At 37.3% G+C, this 22,926-nt stretch overlaps 1 long non-coding RNA gene across 1 annotated transcript; it reads left to right on the top strand.

The window, feature by feature from the left end:
• The first annotated feature begins 3,237 nt into the window (after positions 1-3,237).
• LOC113963805 lies at positions 3,238-21,413 on the top strand. Its single transcript, XR_003532964.1, has 3 exons — positions 3,238-3,390; positions 6,947-7,070; positions 21,318-21,413. It is a non-coding gene; the product is annotated as an uncharacterized LOC113963805 (long non-coding RNA).
• The last annotated feature ends 1,513 nt before the right edge of the window (positions 21,414-22,926 follow it).

The following is a 22,926-nucleotide window of genomic DNA, read 5'->3' as shown; positions in this document are numbered from 1 at the left end:
CACAAAGATTATCTCATTCTTAAAATGTATATATCAATAATTCAAGGTTGTTTATTTTTTTCATTTAAGATTACCCATTCTTCTGTCTGTTACAAAAAATAATATAAAAAATAAAATACAGAGACAATACATTCAAAACTGATTTTAAAAGAACACATAGCTTTTACTAAAAGGAAAAAAACCCACAACCTTAAGCAGTATATAAAGACAAAAGAAACTTCTTTATTAAACAAAATGAAACAAAGCATTTAATTTCAGTAACTGAGAAAGCAATGAGAAGAAAACACTAACTATGCTCAGAAGGGTTCAAACACTCAACATAAATTAAACCTACCTAACTCTTAAAGGGTTTACTAAGCTCTACTAAGAATTGTTGTTTTAACCTTTCTCTTTCTGATTGCTTTGCTCTTGTGTGTAGTTAAACAATATTTCACTGAAAGGCAGATTTCCTTTCCTTATTCAGATGGAACTCCCGTGATCTGTCAATGAGAACTGTCCCTTAAGATTGCTTTTGTTTGTTTCACAGAATGTACTGAGTTGGAAGGGACCCACAAGGATCATCAAGTCCAACTCTTAAGTACATGGCCCATATGGGGATCAAACTCATGACCTCAGTGTTATTAGCACCATGTTCTAACTGAGCTAATCTCAGGATCTTTGAAGAAGCTCTAATGTGTCAGTACATCCTTCAACTGATCATAGATTCCAAAGGCAAGAAGCTCTATAACGCTAGTCTTGGGCTCTGATGTGCAGTGTGGTGTGGAACAAAAGATGCTGCAATCCCATTTAAAAAAGGAAGGTATTTCAGCCTGAGAACAATACAAACATATGGCATTTGAAAGAAATAGTCAAAAGAGATCAGGATGCAGTTAATTTCTGATTGCAAAACAATCTTTAATATTACTTCATATACAGTAACATATGTTAATTTGCTCATGCACTTCAAGACTCTAAAAACCTCGTCTGTTGATGATTACAGGAAAGGATCACATGATGTTAATCACAACCAGGCTTAGCAGCAAAATACTTCAAATTATTGAATGTGTCATCATCACATCCTTCTCCTACCATGGATCTTTTCTCCTCTATTTTTTAGCTATTTAAACTGTTCAATTATTAAAATATGCCAGAAAATACTAAAATATTAAGTGTAATCCCATTTTGTTTATAGAAAAATTGTTTAAATAATGAATGGATGATCAGAGGGGTCCTGTTTTAAGGGGATGAATTTTAGAAACACAGTCTAAGAAACACTTTCTTTGAAGCAGATGCAATATCATTACTCATTATTAAAAAAAAGAAAACAAAACTACATGTAAATTATGTACAAAAATATAGATGCAAGAACAGGTTTCTACATCTTCACATTGAACAAATAGAGACTTGGGGATTGAGTTCTTTCACTCTGTATGGGATCATTTAGCAAATCCATACTTTGCCCTATTAACTAACACAATAGAATAAAATTTAAATTATACATTCTCCTGAGAGTATCAAAGGAATCCAACATCCAGAAAGATAAAGAAACACAGCAGCATTTTACCAAGCCTGCAGACAGCTGAACAGATGTCACAGCAGCCAGTAGCAGAACCAATCAAGGAGATAGAGACATGAATGTGCCAAGGGAGCAAACCCAGACCTAGATGCCAGCACTAGAAGAATTCATCTCTTAACATCTGGTTTTACCAAGCAGTCCCCATATGTGGGTGTATATATTGGCTTTGCGCCTCATACACACAGAAAAAAAAAATACGTAGAATACATTCAACACTTCCAGGAATAAGCAAAAAATCTGCCAAGTTTTTGCTGAAATTCTGTGAATCTGATAATTGTTTTTCTATTTGAAAATGCACAATGTACCCCTGTTGCAGCTTTGCATGTGTATGTTTTAGACTGTCAAGGCCCTCCACCATCTTCTTGCCCTCCTTTGGACACTCTAACAGCTTATCTCGAAAACTCCATAAAAGAAAAAGTCTGGTGAAATAAACACCTGAAGAAAAGCACAAAGATCAGTGTTTACAGAGCCATAGTGCTGTCTCCTCTTTTATATGGATCTAAATCATGGGTCATTTACTGCCACTACCTGCATCTCCTAGAACGCTTCCATCAGCGCTGCCTGTGTACAGTCCTAAACATCCACTGGTCAGATCATGTGACTAACATTCTGTTCTAGAACAAGCAGCAGTCACAAGTATTGAGGTCACGTTGCTGAGAACACAGCTGCGGTGGGCAGGGCACGTCTCAAGGATGAAGGACCACCGTCTCCTAAGATCTTGCTTTATGGTGAACTTGCCACTGGCTACCGCAAGAGAGGAGCCCCAAAGAGGAGATACAAGGACTGCCTGAAACAACATCTCAGCCTCGGCCATATTGAACATCATAACTGGTCTACTCTGGCCTCCAATCGGGAGGCCCAGAGACACACTATCTTTAGCGCTGCTGCTTCTTTTGAGAACGCATGCAGGATCACTCTCGAGGAGAAAAGACAACTCAGAAAGAACTGTGTCTTGCAGAATATACCACCTAAGGAGTCTTTCTGCTGTGCCTTTTGCAACTGGACTTGTCTGTCTTGTATTGGCCTCTTTAGCCACCAGTGCGCTTGTAGCAAATGTGGGTACAGTCCTTCTCAAATCTTTGTTCGTGAAGCCTAGCCATGTTGATGATCTCTCTTAAATATTACAGTGGCCAGAACTGCACACAATATTCCAGGAGAGGCCGCACCAGCGCAGAGTGGAGCGGGACAATTACCTCCCTCGACCAGCTGACGATGCTTTGCCTGATGCCCCAGTTGGCTCTCCTGGCTGTCAGGGCACTGTTGACTCATATTCAACTTGTGTCTCTGAATACAGTCTCTCTCTTGGTCATTCATCTGAATACTATGAAAGCTGTTCCCTTCTTCACGTAGCTCCCTCACCTGACGACACAGCTCTTCAACCACAGAACACCTTCTGCAAAAGAAGTGTTTGTCAGTCCCCTGAGTTAAAGGTTTGATGGATGCAGTTTGCTTCCAGAGTGGGAGGGAAGGTCTATAATGAATGAGTTGTATCATGACTTCATAGCTAGGACCAAGGTTCCATATTCTGCAGACTTGGAGTCACTTGGAGCTACTTTTATAGGGGTTTTTAGCACTGCTTTTTCTCACTGTGTCCCATCTTAAGCTGGAAAATTGCTCAGAGCCTAATGAAAAGAGTGACTGCCTGTTAACTCTGTGACAGTTGAGGAGTTCAAGAACATTACCACATATGACACTCCCAGGGCTTCAGCTATAGCAGGGCAGGCATCAATTGGTTGAGCTCTAGGACTGTTGCAATAAGCTACAGCTGGCCCAGGCCAAGGCAAGCCTTACACTACTAACTAGCACAATGTGTAGGTTCTTGGGGTCCTGAGCAGGTAAGTTTGTGCTCTGCAGTGTGGAGGATAGCAAGAGGTGGGGTTTTTGGGGGGTATTGGTGACTGGGAGATTTACTTCAAAGTACACTCCTAATTTGAACTAAAATGCTGGTGCAGAGACATTCTAAGTGGGTTAGGAGTTTGTGTCCTTTGAAAAGTGGTTTTGGCACTTAGAGTTCAGGCATCTAAATGCTTAGGTCACTTCTGAAAAATACTAAAATATACCTTAGAATTCATATTGTAAGCCTCTATTTCCTCACCTGCAAGTCAGACTACACCCCCCTGCACAATTTTTAGAATGCCTTCCCAAAGGCACTACTTCTTACAGGCAGACCCAAGATATTTGCAATTCTCAAGCTGCACACCCTGGCTGAACTGCAAAATGCTTCTGCTGATCTGAACTTTTGTAATTCTTTAATAGCTTTTATGGCTGTAGGCAGATATCTACTCTCAAGTGTTTCTGAAGCAGAGAAAGAGAATCCAAGGGCCACAAACATACACATCACCTCTTCCCCTCCTCATAATGAGATGGGAAAGAGAAGATTGAATCTTCAGTTATCTCTTGCATGTGTAGCATAAAAAGAAAAGCTATATGCCTGCTACAATCACTGGTTCACCCATCCCTGCAGGCACCTTTTTCAGCACTGTTCTAGCAGTCAACATAAAGTTATGTGGTTTACTTTAGAGAATGGAATAATACATAGAGCTCAGATTAATATTGTATTTGCTAGCAATAAAAAAATGAGGTACTATGGTAATTGTGGTGTTCATTATAGCACTATTTTTGTAAATTAGTTTAAGCTGCTGCATCTCATTCAGCATGTGCTAAACACTGAAATCTGCACCAAACTTATATTAGGCTCCCTAAAAAAGAACTTAAGTAAAATGAATTGAAAATCATTTCTAAGCAGCAGGCTATCATTGGTGCCTTCAGCAATTCATGACAAATAACAATTTCAAGTCTGAAATTGTCTCTTTTCAATTCTGCATATCAATATTACTCATAATATTATATTTCTTTTAATATGTATATTTTTAATAATTAAAGTCAACATCAAACGTATTCCTTCACATTCTTTGGTTGGTTGGTTGATTTCTTCTCGGACACCAAAATTCCAGAGAAATATATGTTTCTAGTATTTCTACACTTGATGCCATCAAAATGGAAGATCATCTAAAGTTTTTCCAATCTTTGCTCTTCTTTTAAGTTAAACTAATCACTTCGGATTTTCCAGTGCCTAAGTTGGAGTAGTCAAAACCACCACTATATGTTTATGAGGGTGATAAAGACACTGCAATCTACCAAGAAATAGAATTACTTTAGAAGTTTAACTTTTTAAGGTAATACATTTAAATATCTACTGTTCAATATCCAGAGCCATTCTAGAACAATAGATAAAGTTTATTTATTTCAGGGCTAGGTAGACAAAGTCTTAAGACTACAATTTCGGGACCAACAGTTTTAAAGGCAGTGCATTTCAGTAATTATCCAACTGAACTAAGCCTGAGGATCACCTTTTCTTTTTTCTTTATTCTGTCACTATATCCTCTGTGTAAGATAATAAAAGTTACTTTTCATTTTTTCTCTTACCTGCATTTTTTTTATTCAGTCCATTAAGTTCAGAGCCCTTTAGGAAAGAGGCATTTTTACGTATGTTTAGAAAGCTGCAGGAACAGTCTAAAGTCTATGTTCTACCTTGCAAACAGATGTTCAGTTTTTCTTAGTTCACTATGTGGTGCCTGGTGATCTTTTAGAGTTATCTTCTGGCTTCAAGATCCATCACCTTCCTTCAACCAAATGACATTAAAAGTTTTATTCCTGTAAGTCATGTTTTTATACATATTTGCTTAAAACATCCTTTGAATCTTATACTCTTTAAAAAAGAATCTCTCTGCAATCATCAGTGTCTAACCCTGAGGCCTCTATCACGATCTTTATTGTCTAACGCTGACTATTTTTGCTTATCTAAACAGACTACAAAGTTCAGGACTTATCTATCTTTCTTCTTAGATCACTTAGAATGTGTTTTGAGACACTTATGAACAGAAAAAAATTCACTTTTATCTCTAATTGAAAAGAAAAATTAATATCTATAACTTCCTTTTTTGTTCTCTTAGACAGTACTAATTCGTAACCCATAAGACTCCCTCTTACCCATGGCAGCAACATTTTAATTTTGACACTCTAGACATGTAACGTAAAAATATCAAAATTTCCACTTTCACTGATAAGTCCCTTAAGTAAAAAGTTTCATTATCCACTTTAGCTCTAAGAGATAAAAGAATATTTAACTAACGCATAAAAGTTGGACTATTTAGGTTTTATTGGTTTCATTTAAGCTGCTGCTTAGACTAAGAAGCAATTTTCCTTATTATCATTAGCTTTCAAAGAATTGAAAAGTGGCAAAGCATGAAATTAATCATAACATAGCCAGGTCTTCTTCTCTTTAGAAATAGCTGGTCTTCCTTCAAGAATTTCTATTATCATCTCTTTCTTTATGTGTCAAACATTCACTTTGCTGATGCTTTTCCCTTATGTCACTTTATTAACATCAAATCTTAAACTAGGTAAACCTACATCTCAACACTGATTACATTGAATGTTTCAAAGAAGAAATTTAAAGTCTCTGAAAAGTGTTAATGATAGACTGATTGCTATCTTATATCTGATATTTTAAAATGCTCTGTAAGGTCATTTTCTGTCCTCTGAGTCTTACAAAATTGTGAAAGGAGCCCAAGACTAAACAAAACAAGCAAACAAACAAGAATGTCCCCGATATGGGACATGCCAGGAAAATATTTTGAGAGGAATCTTCTAGGAGAATAAAATACTGCTGAATAAAATTGTTTTAAGAAGAACGGAATCCAGAATTTCACAGGAAGTCTGAATGGAAACTAGATGATTTAGTAACAATTCTTTTTAAAAAGTTTTTTCTTCTCTGAAGAGAAGAAAAGTTAAAACATCAAAAGAGAAGAAACAGAGGAACTGACTTAGATGAGAATACCAGAAGATGATGAACAAAAATAATACTCATCCTATCTCATTTGGCTTATTATGATCTATTCACACATTGGGAGAAACAGATATTATATGCCTATGAATTCTGAAGGAACTTAACTAGGAATCTCTTTGCTAGGAATAGGGAAGTTACAAAAGCTAACAGCCAACTTCCTGTCAACTACAATGATAACTTAACAAGGACTCTTGGGAAATATGGAGAATCACAAACAAGTAATTTTGGTTTCTCTACTTTGAAATCATTACACCACAGAATAAAATAGGTGGAGATGGTGGTAAATATAATGGAAAGAGATAACAAGGCTTGTAGAAAGAAATATCTTTGAAAGAAATAGAGCCTTTGAAGGAATTTATAAGCATATAAACAAGAGTAATTCACTATGTAAATGTGCTTATATTTCAAAATGTTCTTGACAGTTCTTCTTCATTAAACAAATGGAAAAGGTAGTCACTTCAAGAGGGTGTCACAGGCAAGACACAATAAATGACAACCCATGGTGTTGTGTAACAACTGGCTGAAGTCTGTCTAATCAGCAGGGTCCTTGCTGTGCTAGTGACAGAAGAGTGAAATGTTTGGGGGTTGAAATCAAAGCCCCTGAGAAATCATGGTCATTGCATGCTGTCCTGCTGCAGGTGCTAATCAAAGCAGTGCAGGAGATAGGTAAGAACCCTACAAGCACTCTTAATAGCCAAAGTGAATAAATGACAAATAGTAGTGGATCTGGACAGCAGATATCTGGACTGTGAATCCAGATGGTGGATCTGGATAACAACCAATGAGTCAGGAGTTTTTAGACTACTTGATTAGCTCACAAGAGCTTAATTGATTGCTTATGTGCTTACTCACTCACTAGCCCACAGCATTACATTTTCTAACAGAAAGGTCTCTGCTGCTCTGGAAAGGCTGGGCAGAATGTTGTATCGGTCTATGAGGTGCTGCTGCTCATAGCTGCCACTCTTATGCATCACTGGCAAAGGTCCTTCCCTGGGTGTTCCCTGTGTTTTGTCTCCACACAGCTCTCTGATCTCTGGGATCTTCCCCCACTTTCCAGACCTTTCCTCCAATCAGGATTGTTGTCTTCTTTCCAGGGTCCCTTAGTTTCTCCAAGATCATTTCTTCTTTACAGAAACTGAGTTTTTAGCACCAGTTCTTTTTTGTGGGTCATGGTCCCTGGCTTCCCCAATCTAAGCAGTGTGTATGCAGAAGTACAATACATTAGCAGACCATCAGTTGCTGCCTCTGTTCCTTGTCTCTTCTGTTATTAAATGGAGGATTCAGTACATGACAGTACTGTTTAACTGTTGCAAAATTTACCATCAACCTGTACCCACTGCAGCTACCAAGTAGGAGTCTTCTGTTTGAGAGTTCAGAAGCTCAGTTCTGGACATTCAACCTTCTACTCACCACTCACCATCCCTGTCTATCCCCAGTTATTTGTAGCCTATTAACATACACAGTCCAATACTCCCTAAAATTATGAAAATGGAATATCTTCCAGTAGAGTCTATACCTATCCATTTGCTATTGAAAGGGTCCTGTGATCAGATGATCAGATGATCTGAGTGATCAGATAAAACTCAACACCTAAATATTGGATGGCTAAACCACTGGTGGGCACTATGCAATACTTTTTCACTAAATATGAAACCATGTGTACTGTGGGTTGAAAAAGTAATTAAAACTCACTTTACTAAGCACCTTTTTTAATAATTACATAATTTCCTAATTTGTCACACTTATTTTTGAAAATATTATCATTTCCTTATAAGTTGTGTACATGTGATTTTATGTTTAGAATTGCTAATACCAAGCTTGAAAGAACACATAACACGCTAGATTCAAACTCTAATATTTTCTTTGATTTGATGAATCTAAATGATTGATTGATACTTAGACCTGCATGAATATGGTTTCAGTTAACTTCTAAATGGTTCCATTAATATAATTATTGATACAATATTTATTTTTTTAAAAAATCTAAGTCCAAACCCTTTTTATATATACATGCTATAAATATTTATGTTCTCATATTTTAATAAAATACTTGACAGCAATTATTTGTTTTGGAACTGGAAGGTATTATGACTGATAAAAATCTCCTCAAATCTTTTCTGCAACCACTCTTCCCATACCCTACACAGATGCATATAAAAAAGTAATTGCTTCAAAAGTGTACATTGAAAATAATTCCTAGAAATACATTCTTTGTGTCATTTATACTATGATTATATCTCTACCCTCAGGGCTTATATGTGCTTACTGTTGTACAAACACAAAAGAAAATAATGTCTTTGTCTCAACAGGTTTATAATGGTACACTCGTAACATAAATGATAGGAGGAGAGAGATCTCAGCTGTCTAGATTGCTTATGGCATAATTAATTTCATTTTGATGTATACATTACAAATCAAGTGAGAAAAATTCCATTTCAGGGTTTGGATTGTAGACATCTATCTACATTCATTTTATGGCTTCTTGTTGTGGGTTTACTCTGGCCGGATTTCAAACCCCCACAAAATTGCTAAAAGTTGGGAAAGGTCACACAGGCAAAACAGACTCGACATGGGGATAACATTTAAATTTATTGCTAACAGGATAGGAACTAGAGAGCGAGAGATTTTAAACAGCTTTCCCTGTGATAAAGTTCTGATGATCCCATGTATTTCCAAAGATTTACTTGTTCTAGTAGGTGAAAAAGAAGTTGTGAAGAATGCTGAACAAGAACTGAAAGTTCTGATCTTTTTCACACCTTTTTCAAACCACCCCTCCTCCCCATACATCAATGCAGGAGGAGAAGTCCCTTCTTTAATCCCAGGGCGATAGCTCTTCCAAATCTGTCACACTTGAGGGTCTCTCTTCATTGGGGTACCGGGGGTCTCTGCACCCTGATGGTCCTTCATGGGCTGCAGGAAGATAGCCTGCCTCACCATGATCTTCACCATGGATTACAGGGGGGCCAAAGCTCTGAGTCCTTCCCCTGCTCCATGGAGTCCCTCCCAGGGGAATAAGTTCTCAGGGGACCCCTCCAAGTTGGTCCACCCCTCCCCCGGGCCACAGGTTCTGGGTTGCAGCTCAGTCTCTATACCCGGATGGTTTTTCATAGAATATAGTCTCTGACAGAGGGTATTATACCATCGTGGATTCCCCACGGGGCTACGAAGTCCTGCCCAGAATAAACCTGCTCCAGCGTGGCTTCTCTCTCTCTCTCTCTCCCTCTCCAAGTTACAAATTTTCCAAAGGACTTCACTCTCTCTTAGGCCTCCCACAGCATGATAGTAATCCTCCTTCATTTCGTGCATCCGTTTGTTCCATCCTGGGTGCAGCTGTGCCACAACAGGGCCCTTCAGCCTGTCCCAGCTCAGTCGGAGGCCTGGCCAGCCTGCCGCCACCCCTCCCCCGTTGTGGCGGGGGAGGCGGCAAGGCCACCCAAAGAGCCTCTTCTCTCACTGGAATTTCTTCTGCGCAACAAACCTTCTCTTCCACCTCTCTTAAATATGTCATTCGCAGAGGCGTTACTAGAACTTTCGATTGGTTCTCCTCCTTGGTCTGCATCAGGAAGTCCACCCTGGAACTAACCATCTTCATGTCCGGGGGGGGGACCTAGTAAACCCATGACACTTCTTAATGAATAAAAATTTATGCAAAAACTTTAAGGATTTGAGGAGTAGATTTTCCAAACTCTTTCTGTGTGTGCATGCATGTGCATGTGTGCTTGGACGACGCTCCTGTACTCAAGAGAACACCTACTGAGACTGTTGTACTTTATGTTTGTGGGTATACATTATCTTTTTTAAAGAAATCAATTATTTGCTGCTGTCGTAAGGAAGATAAATGACCTCATGATCTAATGATCTGACTTATTAAGCTTGTCTTTTTTTTTCTAAAAGAATATAATTAATATTCATGTAGCATAATATTTAAATTGAAGACAAACAAGTACTTTTCTTTTTTTCTGTGGAAGAATAATGTAAATTGTGAATCATAATTCCACAAGAAGTCTTCCTAAAACTATTCTTACTACTTTAAAGCTTTTATGTGATTGACACAGTTATTGCAGGGCTAAATTTTTGCAAACTGCTAAGTTATATTTCTTTGACACATGCTTTGTATTATACCTTTGCTGCTGTTAGATAAGATAAAGTAAGATTGATCTGCTTTTTTCATATAAAGAACTTCACAGTCCTCATACATTTTGAAAGCATATAGAGTAATCCTTCTTGTTCCTTTACTACTCCAGTTATTTCTGAATTTGTCAGACTGACAGTCTGAAATATTAATGGTATGAACATTAATGGAAAGAAAAATCCTAATTTTTTTTTAAAGACCCTATGTTACTTTGGAAATTATAGTACAGGTAGAAAAATGGGGGGGGAAGGGGTGCTACTTTTGAAGTACTTTCAAAAGGAAGAACACTTGCTGTGGCTATCCTTGATGGACAGCAGGTTTTTTTTCCCCAGTCTTTAAACTTTGTTATAGACAGAGGAAATATCTAATAAAAAATTTCTCTTTTTTTGTGACAATGTAAAATACAACTATATAAAATATGTCTAATTAACCAACAGGGTGCCTTAGCATATTTACTGGTGTCAATTCAAAAGGGAATTTTCATGAAAACTTTTAGACATAATTGACAATTACAAACAAACAAATATTATTATTAAAATGTCATTTGAAGAGTCAGGGATTTCCTTTTCATTTTATAGATTGTGTACTTACAAAAATTAAGCTGAACTACTTTGCACTTAAAATACCCATTCTCACTGCCTCTTCCCTCTCTACCAAGCTTTATTCTTGTTTTGACATGTTAAAAATCACAAGGATGAGTTATTAGTCAGTGAAGTGACAGTATATCTTAAACTGTACTTTTTAGTAATAGCATACATGAGGCAGAGAAATCTAATGGAAAAAAGTAAAACATATACACCAGCTTTTCAGAAACATAAATTTCACATGTAAAAAGGTGCGAAGCTTCCTAAGCTTGTGAGACTTCCTTTTCACAACTGGAGATTAGTTTAACTTGAAACTGATTTTTTAGTAGACCTCGTGAAAGAAAGGGAAGCTAATGGCTAGTCTGTATTTAAAGACATTTAAGGAGAAATAAAAAACACTTTAGAATTCTCCCAAACTCTTAAGTGAAAATAGCAAATAATGTTAGCTAAACAAAAGAAGGTACGTTTTCAGTACAAGGGACTTACAACATCAGGTACTGGAAATATGATCTTTCATATATGTGGTGAACAAAAGTCTGCATAACAAACAAAAACCTCTCTAAGGAGAATATTTTTTTCCCCGAGGAACCAATATTCAAGAAGTGAGGAAGATGTATTGTTGAGCCAAATTACACTGAGGGGAAACACAAATAAACTCTGTAAGTCTGTCAGATTCGGAGAAGTCTCTCAGGTTGGAGGCAACACACACATGATGGGTACAATGTCACAGTGCCAGTTGTTATATAACAAGAATTTTAAAATAAAATCATATCCCAAATTTCATTTGCCATTTATTTTTTTATCTTTGCTTTAATTCTAGCTGAGCTCATAAAATTAAAATACTAGAGAATCACTCACTTGCATATTAGATAGACAGTGAAACTAAGAATTAGAATTACCTTAGGTAAATAACACAGTAAATATACCAGATCATGAATATTCTTTCTTTCATATGCACACTGCATTTACAGTTGCTTCAACAGAATATTTAAGAATGTCAGTCTAAAATGTGTATTACTCTCATGCAAATTGTTTGCAATCTTCCAACAGAAAAATGCTTACTATGCCTTTCCATATAAAAAGCAAGGGAAAAATAAAATAGTATCTTATTTAGCTAGCTAAAATTAAAAAAAATAATTATTATTTTTCTAAAATTATTGCACCTTTTTTTCTCTCTTTAGACTAAGAGGGAGAAGAATATAATGGAATTTGAGATATTATTCACAGCAATATTTTTTTTTAATTTAAAGTACATTAATCTCAAGTTTAGCAGTAAAATTACTGATATTCAGAGAAACTAGGAAGAAAGCATTATCCTATACATAGTCACTAGAGCACTTTTCTGTAATGTCAGAATTCTCCTTATGACTGCAGTTTTCTGCTTTAGACTACAAAATTGAAGTTAGGTTCATGTGTCATGGTTTCAGCAAGGCCCAAAATCCAATTCTAATTCCTAGCCCCCCACCCACATCTCAACCCCATGTGAGATGGGTTTTCCAGACAAAAACACGAGACTCAATATGGGGGAAGGAATATATTACAAAGACTATACACATAAATAAATACTATAATACACTGCATACAATCTTAACTCTATATCTATCTCTACCATGACAGTAATATTTACAATGGGCCAAATCTCTTCCCCCTCCAAATAAAAGTCCAGGAGAGAAGAAGAAGAAAAGACCCCTTCCAGTCTCTGAGCAACAGGTGTCTCTCTAGGCAGCAGGCTTTCTTCTTCTCTTTCAGGCAGCAGTAGTAGTTGCTGGCTCTCTGCCAGCACACAAGAGGGAGGTCTTCCAAGCCTCTCTCGGCCCCCGTCTTCAAACAGGGGGTCTTTCCATGGGCTGCGTAACCCCAGACACGGCCGCTACACCATGGTCATATCACGAAGCACCGGGGTCTTCGTGACGGTCTGGTATCTTCAGGGGAAATCAAGCCCCTGTGCAGAGCTCCCATGCTCTGCCTCAAAGATGGCTGCCAGCTTCTCTGAAGCTGGAGCAGGGGGGGCCAAGGTCACCCCCCACACACACACATTCCTTCGGCCGTCCTGGCTTATCTCTCAGGAGGCCATGAGCTTCCTAGCTCCTCTCAGCAGTGCATACTGCACTTTAGGACTCCTCTCAGTCCACCACCCCCTCCTCTTTCTCAGAGGGGTCTCTAGCGAGTTTGGGGGTTTTGGTTTATCCAGTTCTTACCCCTCGAAACTCTGTTCCTGCTGCTGGCTCAGTCCTCTTTCAGGTGCTGCCTTTCTGCTTTCCTTTCTCCTCAGACATCTCTGTGTCTTCCATGCAGCATACTGGCTTATGTTCCTCCTTCTGGTCCTTATCAGTTGGCTCTTTGCCACTGCTCTTCAGACGCTGCTGTCCCTGCTGCTCCGTCACCCACTCGCAGTGGAGAAAACTCCTTCGGCATCTCAGACACAGGCACTTAGTTCAATTCTGAGTCCCTGCAGCCCCCCAACCGGGGGCTGGGGGGGGGGCAAAGCCCCCAGGGGCCCTAAGCCCCTGCTTCGTGGCTTCTACAACATGGCCACCCTTCTTCTCACAAGAAGAACCACTGCTTCTCTTCCGGTCTCCAGAGATATGTTTATATTTTGCAGGAGCATTGATTGGGTCAAGCCCCAAGGGTCACCACCCCCTGGGGGTTACCACTTTCCTAGTTTCAGGGGGAAAACTTGGCTCAAACCACTACATCATGTCACCTTTAAAATACTGTAACCTTTGGTTTATGAAAGTAAAATTTGAAACATTAATCAGTAGTTGCTTTTAATACACTGTATCTCTATAAAGCATCCAAAGCATTTAATCTAAACTGTTTTTTTAGATCCAATTTTTAAAGACCCTTACACAACCATAGGAATTGTTTTCTCAGTTCTATCTAATCAAATGAATAATTGCCATCTAGTAGTTTTTGGATAGTTTGTTTCTAAACTGCACTTATAACTGATCCTATTAATTGTAGGATGAAAAACATCACACAAAGTCCTAATTATAGTCACACAAAAAAAGGGCATTCAATTAGTGTTTCATTATGTAGTGATGTTTAATGTGACTAACATCAGTGAATAGTACCATTTTCTTTCAGCCTGGAAGGTAGATACTCCTGCAGTAGGACTCCTTTAAGGCAATCTATCCATACACATGCACATGTATACTGACAAATATTACAGAAACCTAAGCCAGAGAAGCAATAGCATTAAATATCAAGGAATCCTTTTTGGGACCTGAATAGATCCAATCTGACCCAATTTCATTTGGAAGGAAAGGTACAAGAACAGACACTCTAAACTTGAAACCTACGTATAGTTTCCTGCCCTCCAAATCTGATGTACTGTGGGGTCTACAAAGAGACAGATTTTAGTATGTTTGAATTGCTCACCTGAGGTAATGTCTGTGTCACTTCAACTTTCAAGACTGAAGAAAGTTATATTCTCAATTCAAGAAAACTGAGCTTCCAGAGAAATAAAGACTTGCAGCATCAGAGCTGATCTTCCAAACAGCATTTACCTGAAATAAACAAAACAAAACAAAGTAAAACATTTCCCCCAAAGGATTGAATCTCACAAATGCTTTCAGAACAAATTCAGTTGGATATGGGACAGGTCAGTGAATCTAAAGAATAATTTGCTTTCTAGCATTGCTTCTGCAACTCCAAAGCAGAAAGGTCTACTCCTACAGACTCAAAGATGACAGATGTTGTTAAAGAATTGACATGTGAAAATGAAACCCTTAACTGAGATCATATATGGAGTTATATATGTGTACAATGTGAAATTAATACAAAAGATATGCCAAAACCACACAACAACCCCTTTAAAATCCTACTCTAGAATTACATTTCCATTGATTTCTTGTTATATGCTTCTAAGAACTATAATTTTAACACAAAGTTTATTTTAGTAAATCAGTCTCATATCACTAAGCAAACAGCATATTTGCCATGTCAATGTCATCCTTATTATACTCCTCAAATTTTCTCCTTAAATTATTCTCATCATTTATATCCAGTTCAAAGATTATTAGTTTCTCGTAATCTATAAAATAGAAATTGCTTCATTTATTTGTAGACTTGTTTAAATTGCATTGAAATGCAATGTATCTAGTTCTTATATCTTATAAAACATGCTATGCTGTGCTAATAAAAATAATTTCACAATATGATATCTCATACATAAGTTTGGACATGTGTCCGTGTCTGGTTCCCTTTTTTTTTTCTTTTCTTTTTCCTTTAAATAAGACAGCTAATCTGTGTATAATCCTTTCTTTAAATTAAATTCTGGCATTATGTGACAATCATGTTTGGAATTAATGTGAATCTTGGTATAGGCAAACTAAATAATTACTGCAGTCTTCTGATCCATCTTAATGTTCACACTTATTAACAAAGTTTTAGACATAAAGCAACCACTATCATTCCTTTGGTGAGGATTAATTCACCAAAGATAATATAAACCACTGGCAGTGGATTTACATCGCTAAGTTTTTAGGATACAGTTCAGCTAACTCTACAAAGACAGTCTTTCAGAAATCGCTACCATCTTGAAGATAAATTAAATGAAGTTAAAATAAATACTTGATGCATGAAATGTATGTACATGTTATGAGTATCTTGATTCAGTTATCTACAATGTTTAGTAAAATAAAGATTTAGAAAGCAGATGATTCTGTTGTATTTTGAAGTTTAATTTATGAGGAAAAACAGTCTATACATTAGTGGCTTTATTAGCAGTGGCTTTGTTTTTAACATGTTAGAACAATCTTATCAAAAATATGAAAAGCATAAGCGATTTGGTACTGCAGAAATATTGTAGTAAAGTATGCTGACCCGTTCAAGTTAACTTCAGGGGCAATATAGTATACTACCTGTTTTAGGTAGGAAAAACAAAATATATTTTCTGAGGACACTTTGAAATTGTAGTTTATCAACAATTTTGGTAGAGAATACAAAGTTCTGTTTTATCCTAACAAAGATCTTTGGGAGATTAAATGCAGATTTCTAAAGATGGGATGGATCAGAAGTTAAAATACTCAGACCTGGGAACATAATTTTAAACTATGCTTCTTTGCTGACTTGCTGTGATTAAAGATTATCTGGCATTACCAAAATAAATGCTTCTGAACTGGATAAAAATAAATAAATCAATTGACTGAGATTTGGTTTCATTCCATGTAGATATTTTTCTCCATTTGAAGGAAAATAAAAGTTAACATGGTCTGCAATATTAACCTAAAGGAAATGTCGCCATTTTCCTCTCAAATTAAAACTATTGTTGGTAGCTAGTGGACTATACTTAGATCATCTTCTCTGTAAATTAACTAGTTTATTGCTAACATCTTTTTTCCCCATTAAAACAGTTATCCACAATCACACAGACATCTATATTTTTGAGTCTGTGCCCCAATATGGATGTGGAATCAAAAATCTTTAGTCTTTTCAGGTAAGAAATTTGTTAAAACTTCAAATTATTTAAATATGTATTTTTCATTACACCATAGCACAGTCCAGATGCTGGATTTTGCATTTGTCCTTTCATAAAATTCTGTTGATGCATTTTTCCACCCTTTTTAGGATACTCTGGGTGGCTCTACCCTTCAATGTACTGACTCATAACCTGCAGCTCGGTGTTGCCTTCAAGCTTGATGTCATTCTGCACTCCCTTGTCTCCTGCAGGTGTTTGATAGTGATTTTAATCAGGATAGGTACCAGCATAGAGCCCTATTGTATCCTATTTATTCTGAAGATCATTATTACCATATTTTGATTCCTACTGTGATTTAAACTTTTCATGTAAACTACATTTGTTTTACTTTTAGCTTTTTGGCAAATTAAATTATTTACTGAGGAGAAATTAAATGGGAAAACACATAGATGCATAAATGCACAACAATAACCCTTTTTTTTCCTTATTTAAATGTGTGAGCTTTCTTCCATTGTGACATTTTAACCACAGAAACCAATAACAGAAAATGGTGAAGGTAGGCAATGACCTTCTGAAAATACAAGATATATATGTAATGTGTCAGACTAATTCTATTTTCTCTCTGGTTTCAAATTCATAACTGTCTTTGGGGAAAAAAATGGAAAAAGAAACCAAAGTTTTCTTTTTCCTTGCAATGTCTCCATATTTATTAAATGCAATCAACATTTAGATATGTTATTTTCTGTAGCAGAAATAGCAGAAGAATTGTTAAGTGTGCTTACCCTCGTTTCTAATGTGAATTACAAAGAAATAAATTGTTTATATTCTGTTTTACACAGTGCTGAACACTTCCTGTTAAATATTGTGTGCATGTTTATATTTATATATAAATACAAATATATAAGAATGTGTGTGTTTGCACTAAATACACGTCATAATTTGCTTTAGAGGTCATAATGAGTTATAACATATTTTTTATATTGAATTTCCCTGTAACTGTGGTGGTGTAATTGTAGGCAATAAAAATAAAACCCTGTTGTGCTGCAGATGTTACCAGGTTTTATGTTTTTATTATATGCAAATTAAATCGTACAACTCTGGATTTATCTAAATCATAGACCTGGACTTCCCCTGTTTCCTATATTCATTTCACAGGAAATAACTTGTATGTTCAATCACTCATGGTTGAACAAAAATTATCAGGAGTTAAACTTATATTTCGACAGCCAGACTTCTAGGCCTGGCTTCTGAATCCCCAGGCCCAGATAGAAAGCCTGATGAATAGCAGCTGTGTACTTCAGTCAGTTCGAAGCACACAGAAGAATCCTCCATCTCCACCCTGTACATAACTTCTATGAAAGAAATCTCAAGTTTGTGGTTCAGATGAGAACTGTGATGCCACTGAGTGCTGTTAGGGCTTATCAAATAATTAGTAGGCTAGTGAAAATGTATCAACATCTCCAAATGTTGTTTTTTTTTTTCTGGATCACAGATCACTTTTTGTCTTGTTTAACCGAGGCTTCCTAACATAAGACATATAACACTTATGATAAGCACTCTTTTCTGCCTGTCTGCCTTTTTATTTTGACTTGAAAACTTTTGACTGTAAAAATTTAGATTGCAGATATTTGAAAAATATTTATCTTATAGGAATAGAAATCAAACTAAAAAGCTTGGAACACTAACAGCTATATTTCCAGTAAAGAAATTGACAGCTGTGGAAATAATTTACTATTAGAATATTCTGGAGAAGAACCTGGGGGTCCTGGTGGACAACAAGCTGTCCATGAACCAGCAGTGTGCCCTTGGCCTCAAGAAGGCCAATGGTGTCCTGGGGTACAATCAGAAGAGCATTGCCAGCAGGTCAGGGAGGTGATCCTGCCCCTATACTCAGCCCTGGTGAGGCTACACCAGGAATGTTGTGACCAGTTTTGGCTCCTCAGTACAAGAAAGACATGAAGCTCCTGGAGCAGATTCAGCAGATGTCCAGTAACAAAGTAAAAAAGGGACTGGAGTACCTGACTTATGAGGAAAGGCTGAGGGAGCTGGACCTGTTCAGCCTTGAGAAGAGATGACTGAGAGGACACCACACCAATGTATAAAAGCATCTGAAGGGAGGGTGTCAAGAGAATGGACCCAGGCTTTTCTTGTGTTGCCAAGCAATAGGACAAGAGGCAACAGGCAGAAAATGATGCACAGGAAGTTCCACTTGAACATGGGGAAGAATTTCCTTACTATGCTGGTGACCACACAGTGGAACGGATTGCCCAGAGAAATAATGAAGTCTTCCTCACCATAGATATTCAAGAGCCATCTGGACGCAATCCTATGCAATGTGCTTTAGGACAACCCTGCTTGAGCATGGAGGCTGGACTGGATAATCCACGGTGGTCCCTTCCAGCCTGACCCATTCTGTGATTCTGTGATTAGACAGAAATTAAAAACAACCTGTTAGTTCTAGCCAATGGTCCACCTAGGTGAATCATGGATTGACTAAGGAAGAGTACAAGGACATAGGAAACACAGAACATTGCCTTTCTAGTGCTTATTATTAATAGTAAAAATTGATTTGGAACAAGAAAGGTGCTACAAATTTGAAGCAATAACTTCTCGTTAAGAGATAAGTGAAGACTCTTCTTGATTTCAGTTTGAACCAAAGGTTTAGGTAAATTGTTCTACCACAAGATTTAGAAATCCAAGCGTGTTTTAATGTGCTTTTAAATGCATATTCAGAGGGCTGTTACCAAATAGCACTGTATAGTTTCTTAAAATTAAAGACAATATTTATAGTTATTGTGGTAGTCTTTCTCTTCCAGTTAATGATATATTCAAATAGATAAATATTTTGAATTGTGAAGATATACAAAGCCATCTTGATGATATAACAGCTTTGGTCAAATAGTCCTTTAGGTGAATAATTGTGATGTTCAGGAAGCACACATTTCTGTTCTCGAGGTGTCTGAAATTGCTCTTGAGATCAGAAGAGTATTTGAAGCAAAATATTTGTCACAATAGAGTTACTAAGAATAGTTATTATAGATTCAGTAGGAGAGTAGGTAGACTCCATTTTGACTTATACTGACTGCAGAATTTAGTTGTCTGGAATAATCTGCTTGAAAGTAGAAGGGATGCTCTACCCTTCATGGCTGCATTACAAGTTTCGGTTTTGATGCTGTAGGGTTATTCTTTCTTCAATATAATTTCTGCCCTATCTGTTCTAGATATGTCAAAGAAACCATAAGAAACTAAATTTGTTAGATTAAAGCAGTCATACAAATCATTATTTATTACCTTAAAGTTATGATGTTCTACTGCTGGTGAATTATAATATATTCTTTTTCAAAATAAACTACCAGTATTGAAGTATATCATGCAGAATGCATGTGGGTAGGAAAAGATAATTTTTTTCCTCCTCTCAGATCTTGATTCTTGCTGTTTTGAAACTTCTGACAACATAGACTCAACAGTAAAGGTATCTTATGTAGAACCTAATTTTGTTAGCTAAGGAATCATGAACAGACAAAAATTGCTGTTGCACATTAGGTTAGGAGAAGGTATTACTAATCTAAGAACAACCACACAAAAAAGTCCCAGGTGCTTATCAGTAAATTCAATTACACTAACAAAAAAATGGCTTATAAATGCAAAGCTAAGAAGGCGTTTATGTCACTCAGATGGTTTTTTTGCTGTTGCCTTTTCATGGATCTTTACCTGAATTTGATGAGATAGGAGTAAAAGGAAACATCAAGTATTCATAGGCAGACCACATATATTAAAAAGAATGAAATTGCTCTGCATATAGTAGCTTACCCAGCAGATTGTCACAGCATGCACTCTCATTAGGATGTCTGCTTGAAGCTTAGATTTCTGGCATAAGGTAAAAATAGAATATTCAGGTGATGGAGGCTAGACAAAAGTATTTATCACTATACAAAACCGTTTTTCAGAGAACTGTGAAGTCTATAGGTCCTTTGTAATATATATATACCGACAGTAATTCTAGGCTGTTTTCAGATACACTTTATGATTCTTCTTTATGATTTCTTCTTTAAACTAACCAATGATTTTCACTCCATATTAATGGAAATTTGAGTTTTGGGGATAGCAGAAAAAAACAGGGAAAGTTGATTGTTTTGAGAATAATTTTGATACGAATTTTTATGCATTTGAGTTAATTTCTAGCCCACTGGGGCACAGTGTCTCTTTATATCATTTAGGTTTTGTTCCTGGGAAAGCCAATTTCTACAACTATACCAGAATTGCACAATACATGGAAAAGAATAAACCTGGATGAAACTGATAGCTGTGACAGAGAGAGAGGGAGGGAAGGAGAAGGGAGAAAGGGAAGGAAGGAGGGAGGGAGGGAGGGAGGGAGGGAGGGAGGGAGGGAGGAAGGCAGAAAGGAAGAAGAGATGAATGTGGGAGTTTGGCATTCTCAGGCTGAAGCCTAAGACACAATAAAAGGTACCTTGCTTGGAACCCATTTCTTATAGCACAATGGCACTTCTTTTAGATGCTTTCTACCATCACTGCCAAGAAACGTCTCCCTGTATCCACTGAAAATGAATTTCTGTATGCAGCCTGATCCTCATCAAAGCAAGTGACATACATCCTGACAGCAACAGTAGCTTAGAGAACATATCAATAAGATTATGTGGTAAAAAAGGGGAATTAAAAACAAAACAAAACAAAACAAAAATCCCACCCAAACCCCACAGTGAAACTAGATAGACTGTCAAAAAGAACAAACAAAGCAAAGGCTTTTTTTTTTTCAGAGGATTCAATGCAAATGCAAGAATATCTGTGGGTAAGTGTGTTTAAAAAGTTGCTCTATCAACACATGATTGTAACAGAAGCTATCTATGTCTAGGACAAGATAAACAGATTTCTCTTGTTCTGTGAGCTTGTGGTTTATTTTTGCTTTGAATAGTATAGTGGATTCCAATTTTTTCTAATTGTTTTTTCACAATAAATATGTGTTCTCTACTTTTTAAAGGATATGGATGGACACACTGTTTGTTTTCTCCTGTTGCTTTTCAGGTCAGGTAGAAGTGCATGCAAAGAACAGAACATTATTCCTTCACTGGAAGTAAAGAAGTATTTTCAGGATGGTACAGAGTGACACATTAGGAATTTATAGCAATTTTACTACTGAGGAGATAAATAAGAAAATACAGACAAGTCCCCTCCTGAAGAAAAATTGATTGTATTGTGCAAAGGATTGAAAACCACAGAGTCAATAAAAGTTGTTTTAGAGCAAGACTGGAAGAAAAAATTCCACATGGCAGGAGCAGTTAGGCAGAGCAAATATTTGTAATAAACTCTTTAGTCCTTATGTTGTCTCATTATACAGCTCTGAATTTTCTCATTGCCCTAGTTTGTGTTCAAATGAGACCTGGCATTAGGAGGTCAAAGATCTTTCTGATGCTTTGTAGTACATATTTATTAGCTTTTTAGTTCAGGTTGCCCTTTGAAGCAAATCTATCACTACTTCCGCTTGCTATATTTGGTCAACATTATAATTCAGTCTTACAAAACATAAAGGGGATTACTTTTGGATGAAACATGAGCAAAAGATGCTCTCTTGGAGAGCTCTTAATATGCTGTTTGGCCAAGGGGGTTTTTGCCAGTATTGCCAGTTACTCTGTAGTGTTCACCTAGAATTACTCTATAACAGCAAAGCAATTATTTCTCCTTATAAATCTGCTCCTATTGTGTCATGGGTTTACTTGTTCCAAAAAAACAAATCGGAATTTTCTTTCTTCTGTTGCAATGTCGGGGAGGGATGTTGAATGGGGAAGACAGTTTTCTGCATTGGGTGATTGACATACACAAAGGAGCTGGCTGGCAGAACTACATTCCAGGCTGATAGCCCTCTCTAAGGCTGGGGGCAGGGGTGGGGAGTTTTTCTCCCCTCCTCTCCTTGGAAAGCGGCACTTCACTTTTTGCCTTTATGAGGACAAGGTGCGTGCTGGAAAAGCTCTGAGGCTGTTTTGCTCTTGGCCTGGTCATCTGGCTGTTCTCTGGCCTCAGCTTGCCTACGGTCCGCTCTGTTGCCAGCCGGACCTGTTCAGATTTCATTGGAGAGTTTGTGCTCACCAAGCACAGCCAGCCGCAGACATTGTGAGTTTAGTGGGAAAGAAATGGCCCTGCTTTCCCCTTTTTCCCCTTCCCTTCCTTGGTAGGGGGAGAAATCTCCATTTTTTGGCTTCTCCTGCGATCCAGGGCCTCAGACGGTGACCGCCAGAGCCCAACAGCACCCCCTGCTGACCAACACCAAGCACTGCAGGCTCTGCTCCTCCAGGGATCCAACAGCACTCCCTGCCAATGGTGATTAGAATTGTGCTAGAGGACAGAGAAGTATCAAACTGTTTCTTTTTTGAA

This window comes from Neopelma chrysocephalum, unplaced genomic scaffold (genome assembly GCF_003984885.1).
Source record: "Neopelma chrysocephalum unplaced genomic scaffold, ASM398488v2 Primary Assembly neopelma1_25, whole genome shotgun sequence".
Classification (NCBI taxonomy): Eukaryota; Metazoa; Chordata; class Aves; order Passeriformes; family Pipridae; genus Neopelma; species Neopelma chrysocephalum.
Note: the sequence above shows the minus strand (reverse complement) of the source record. Positions and strands in the feature narration are given on the sequence as shown.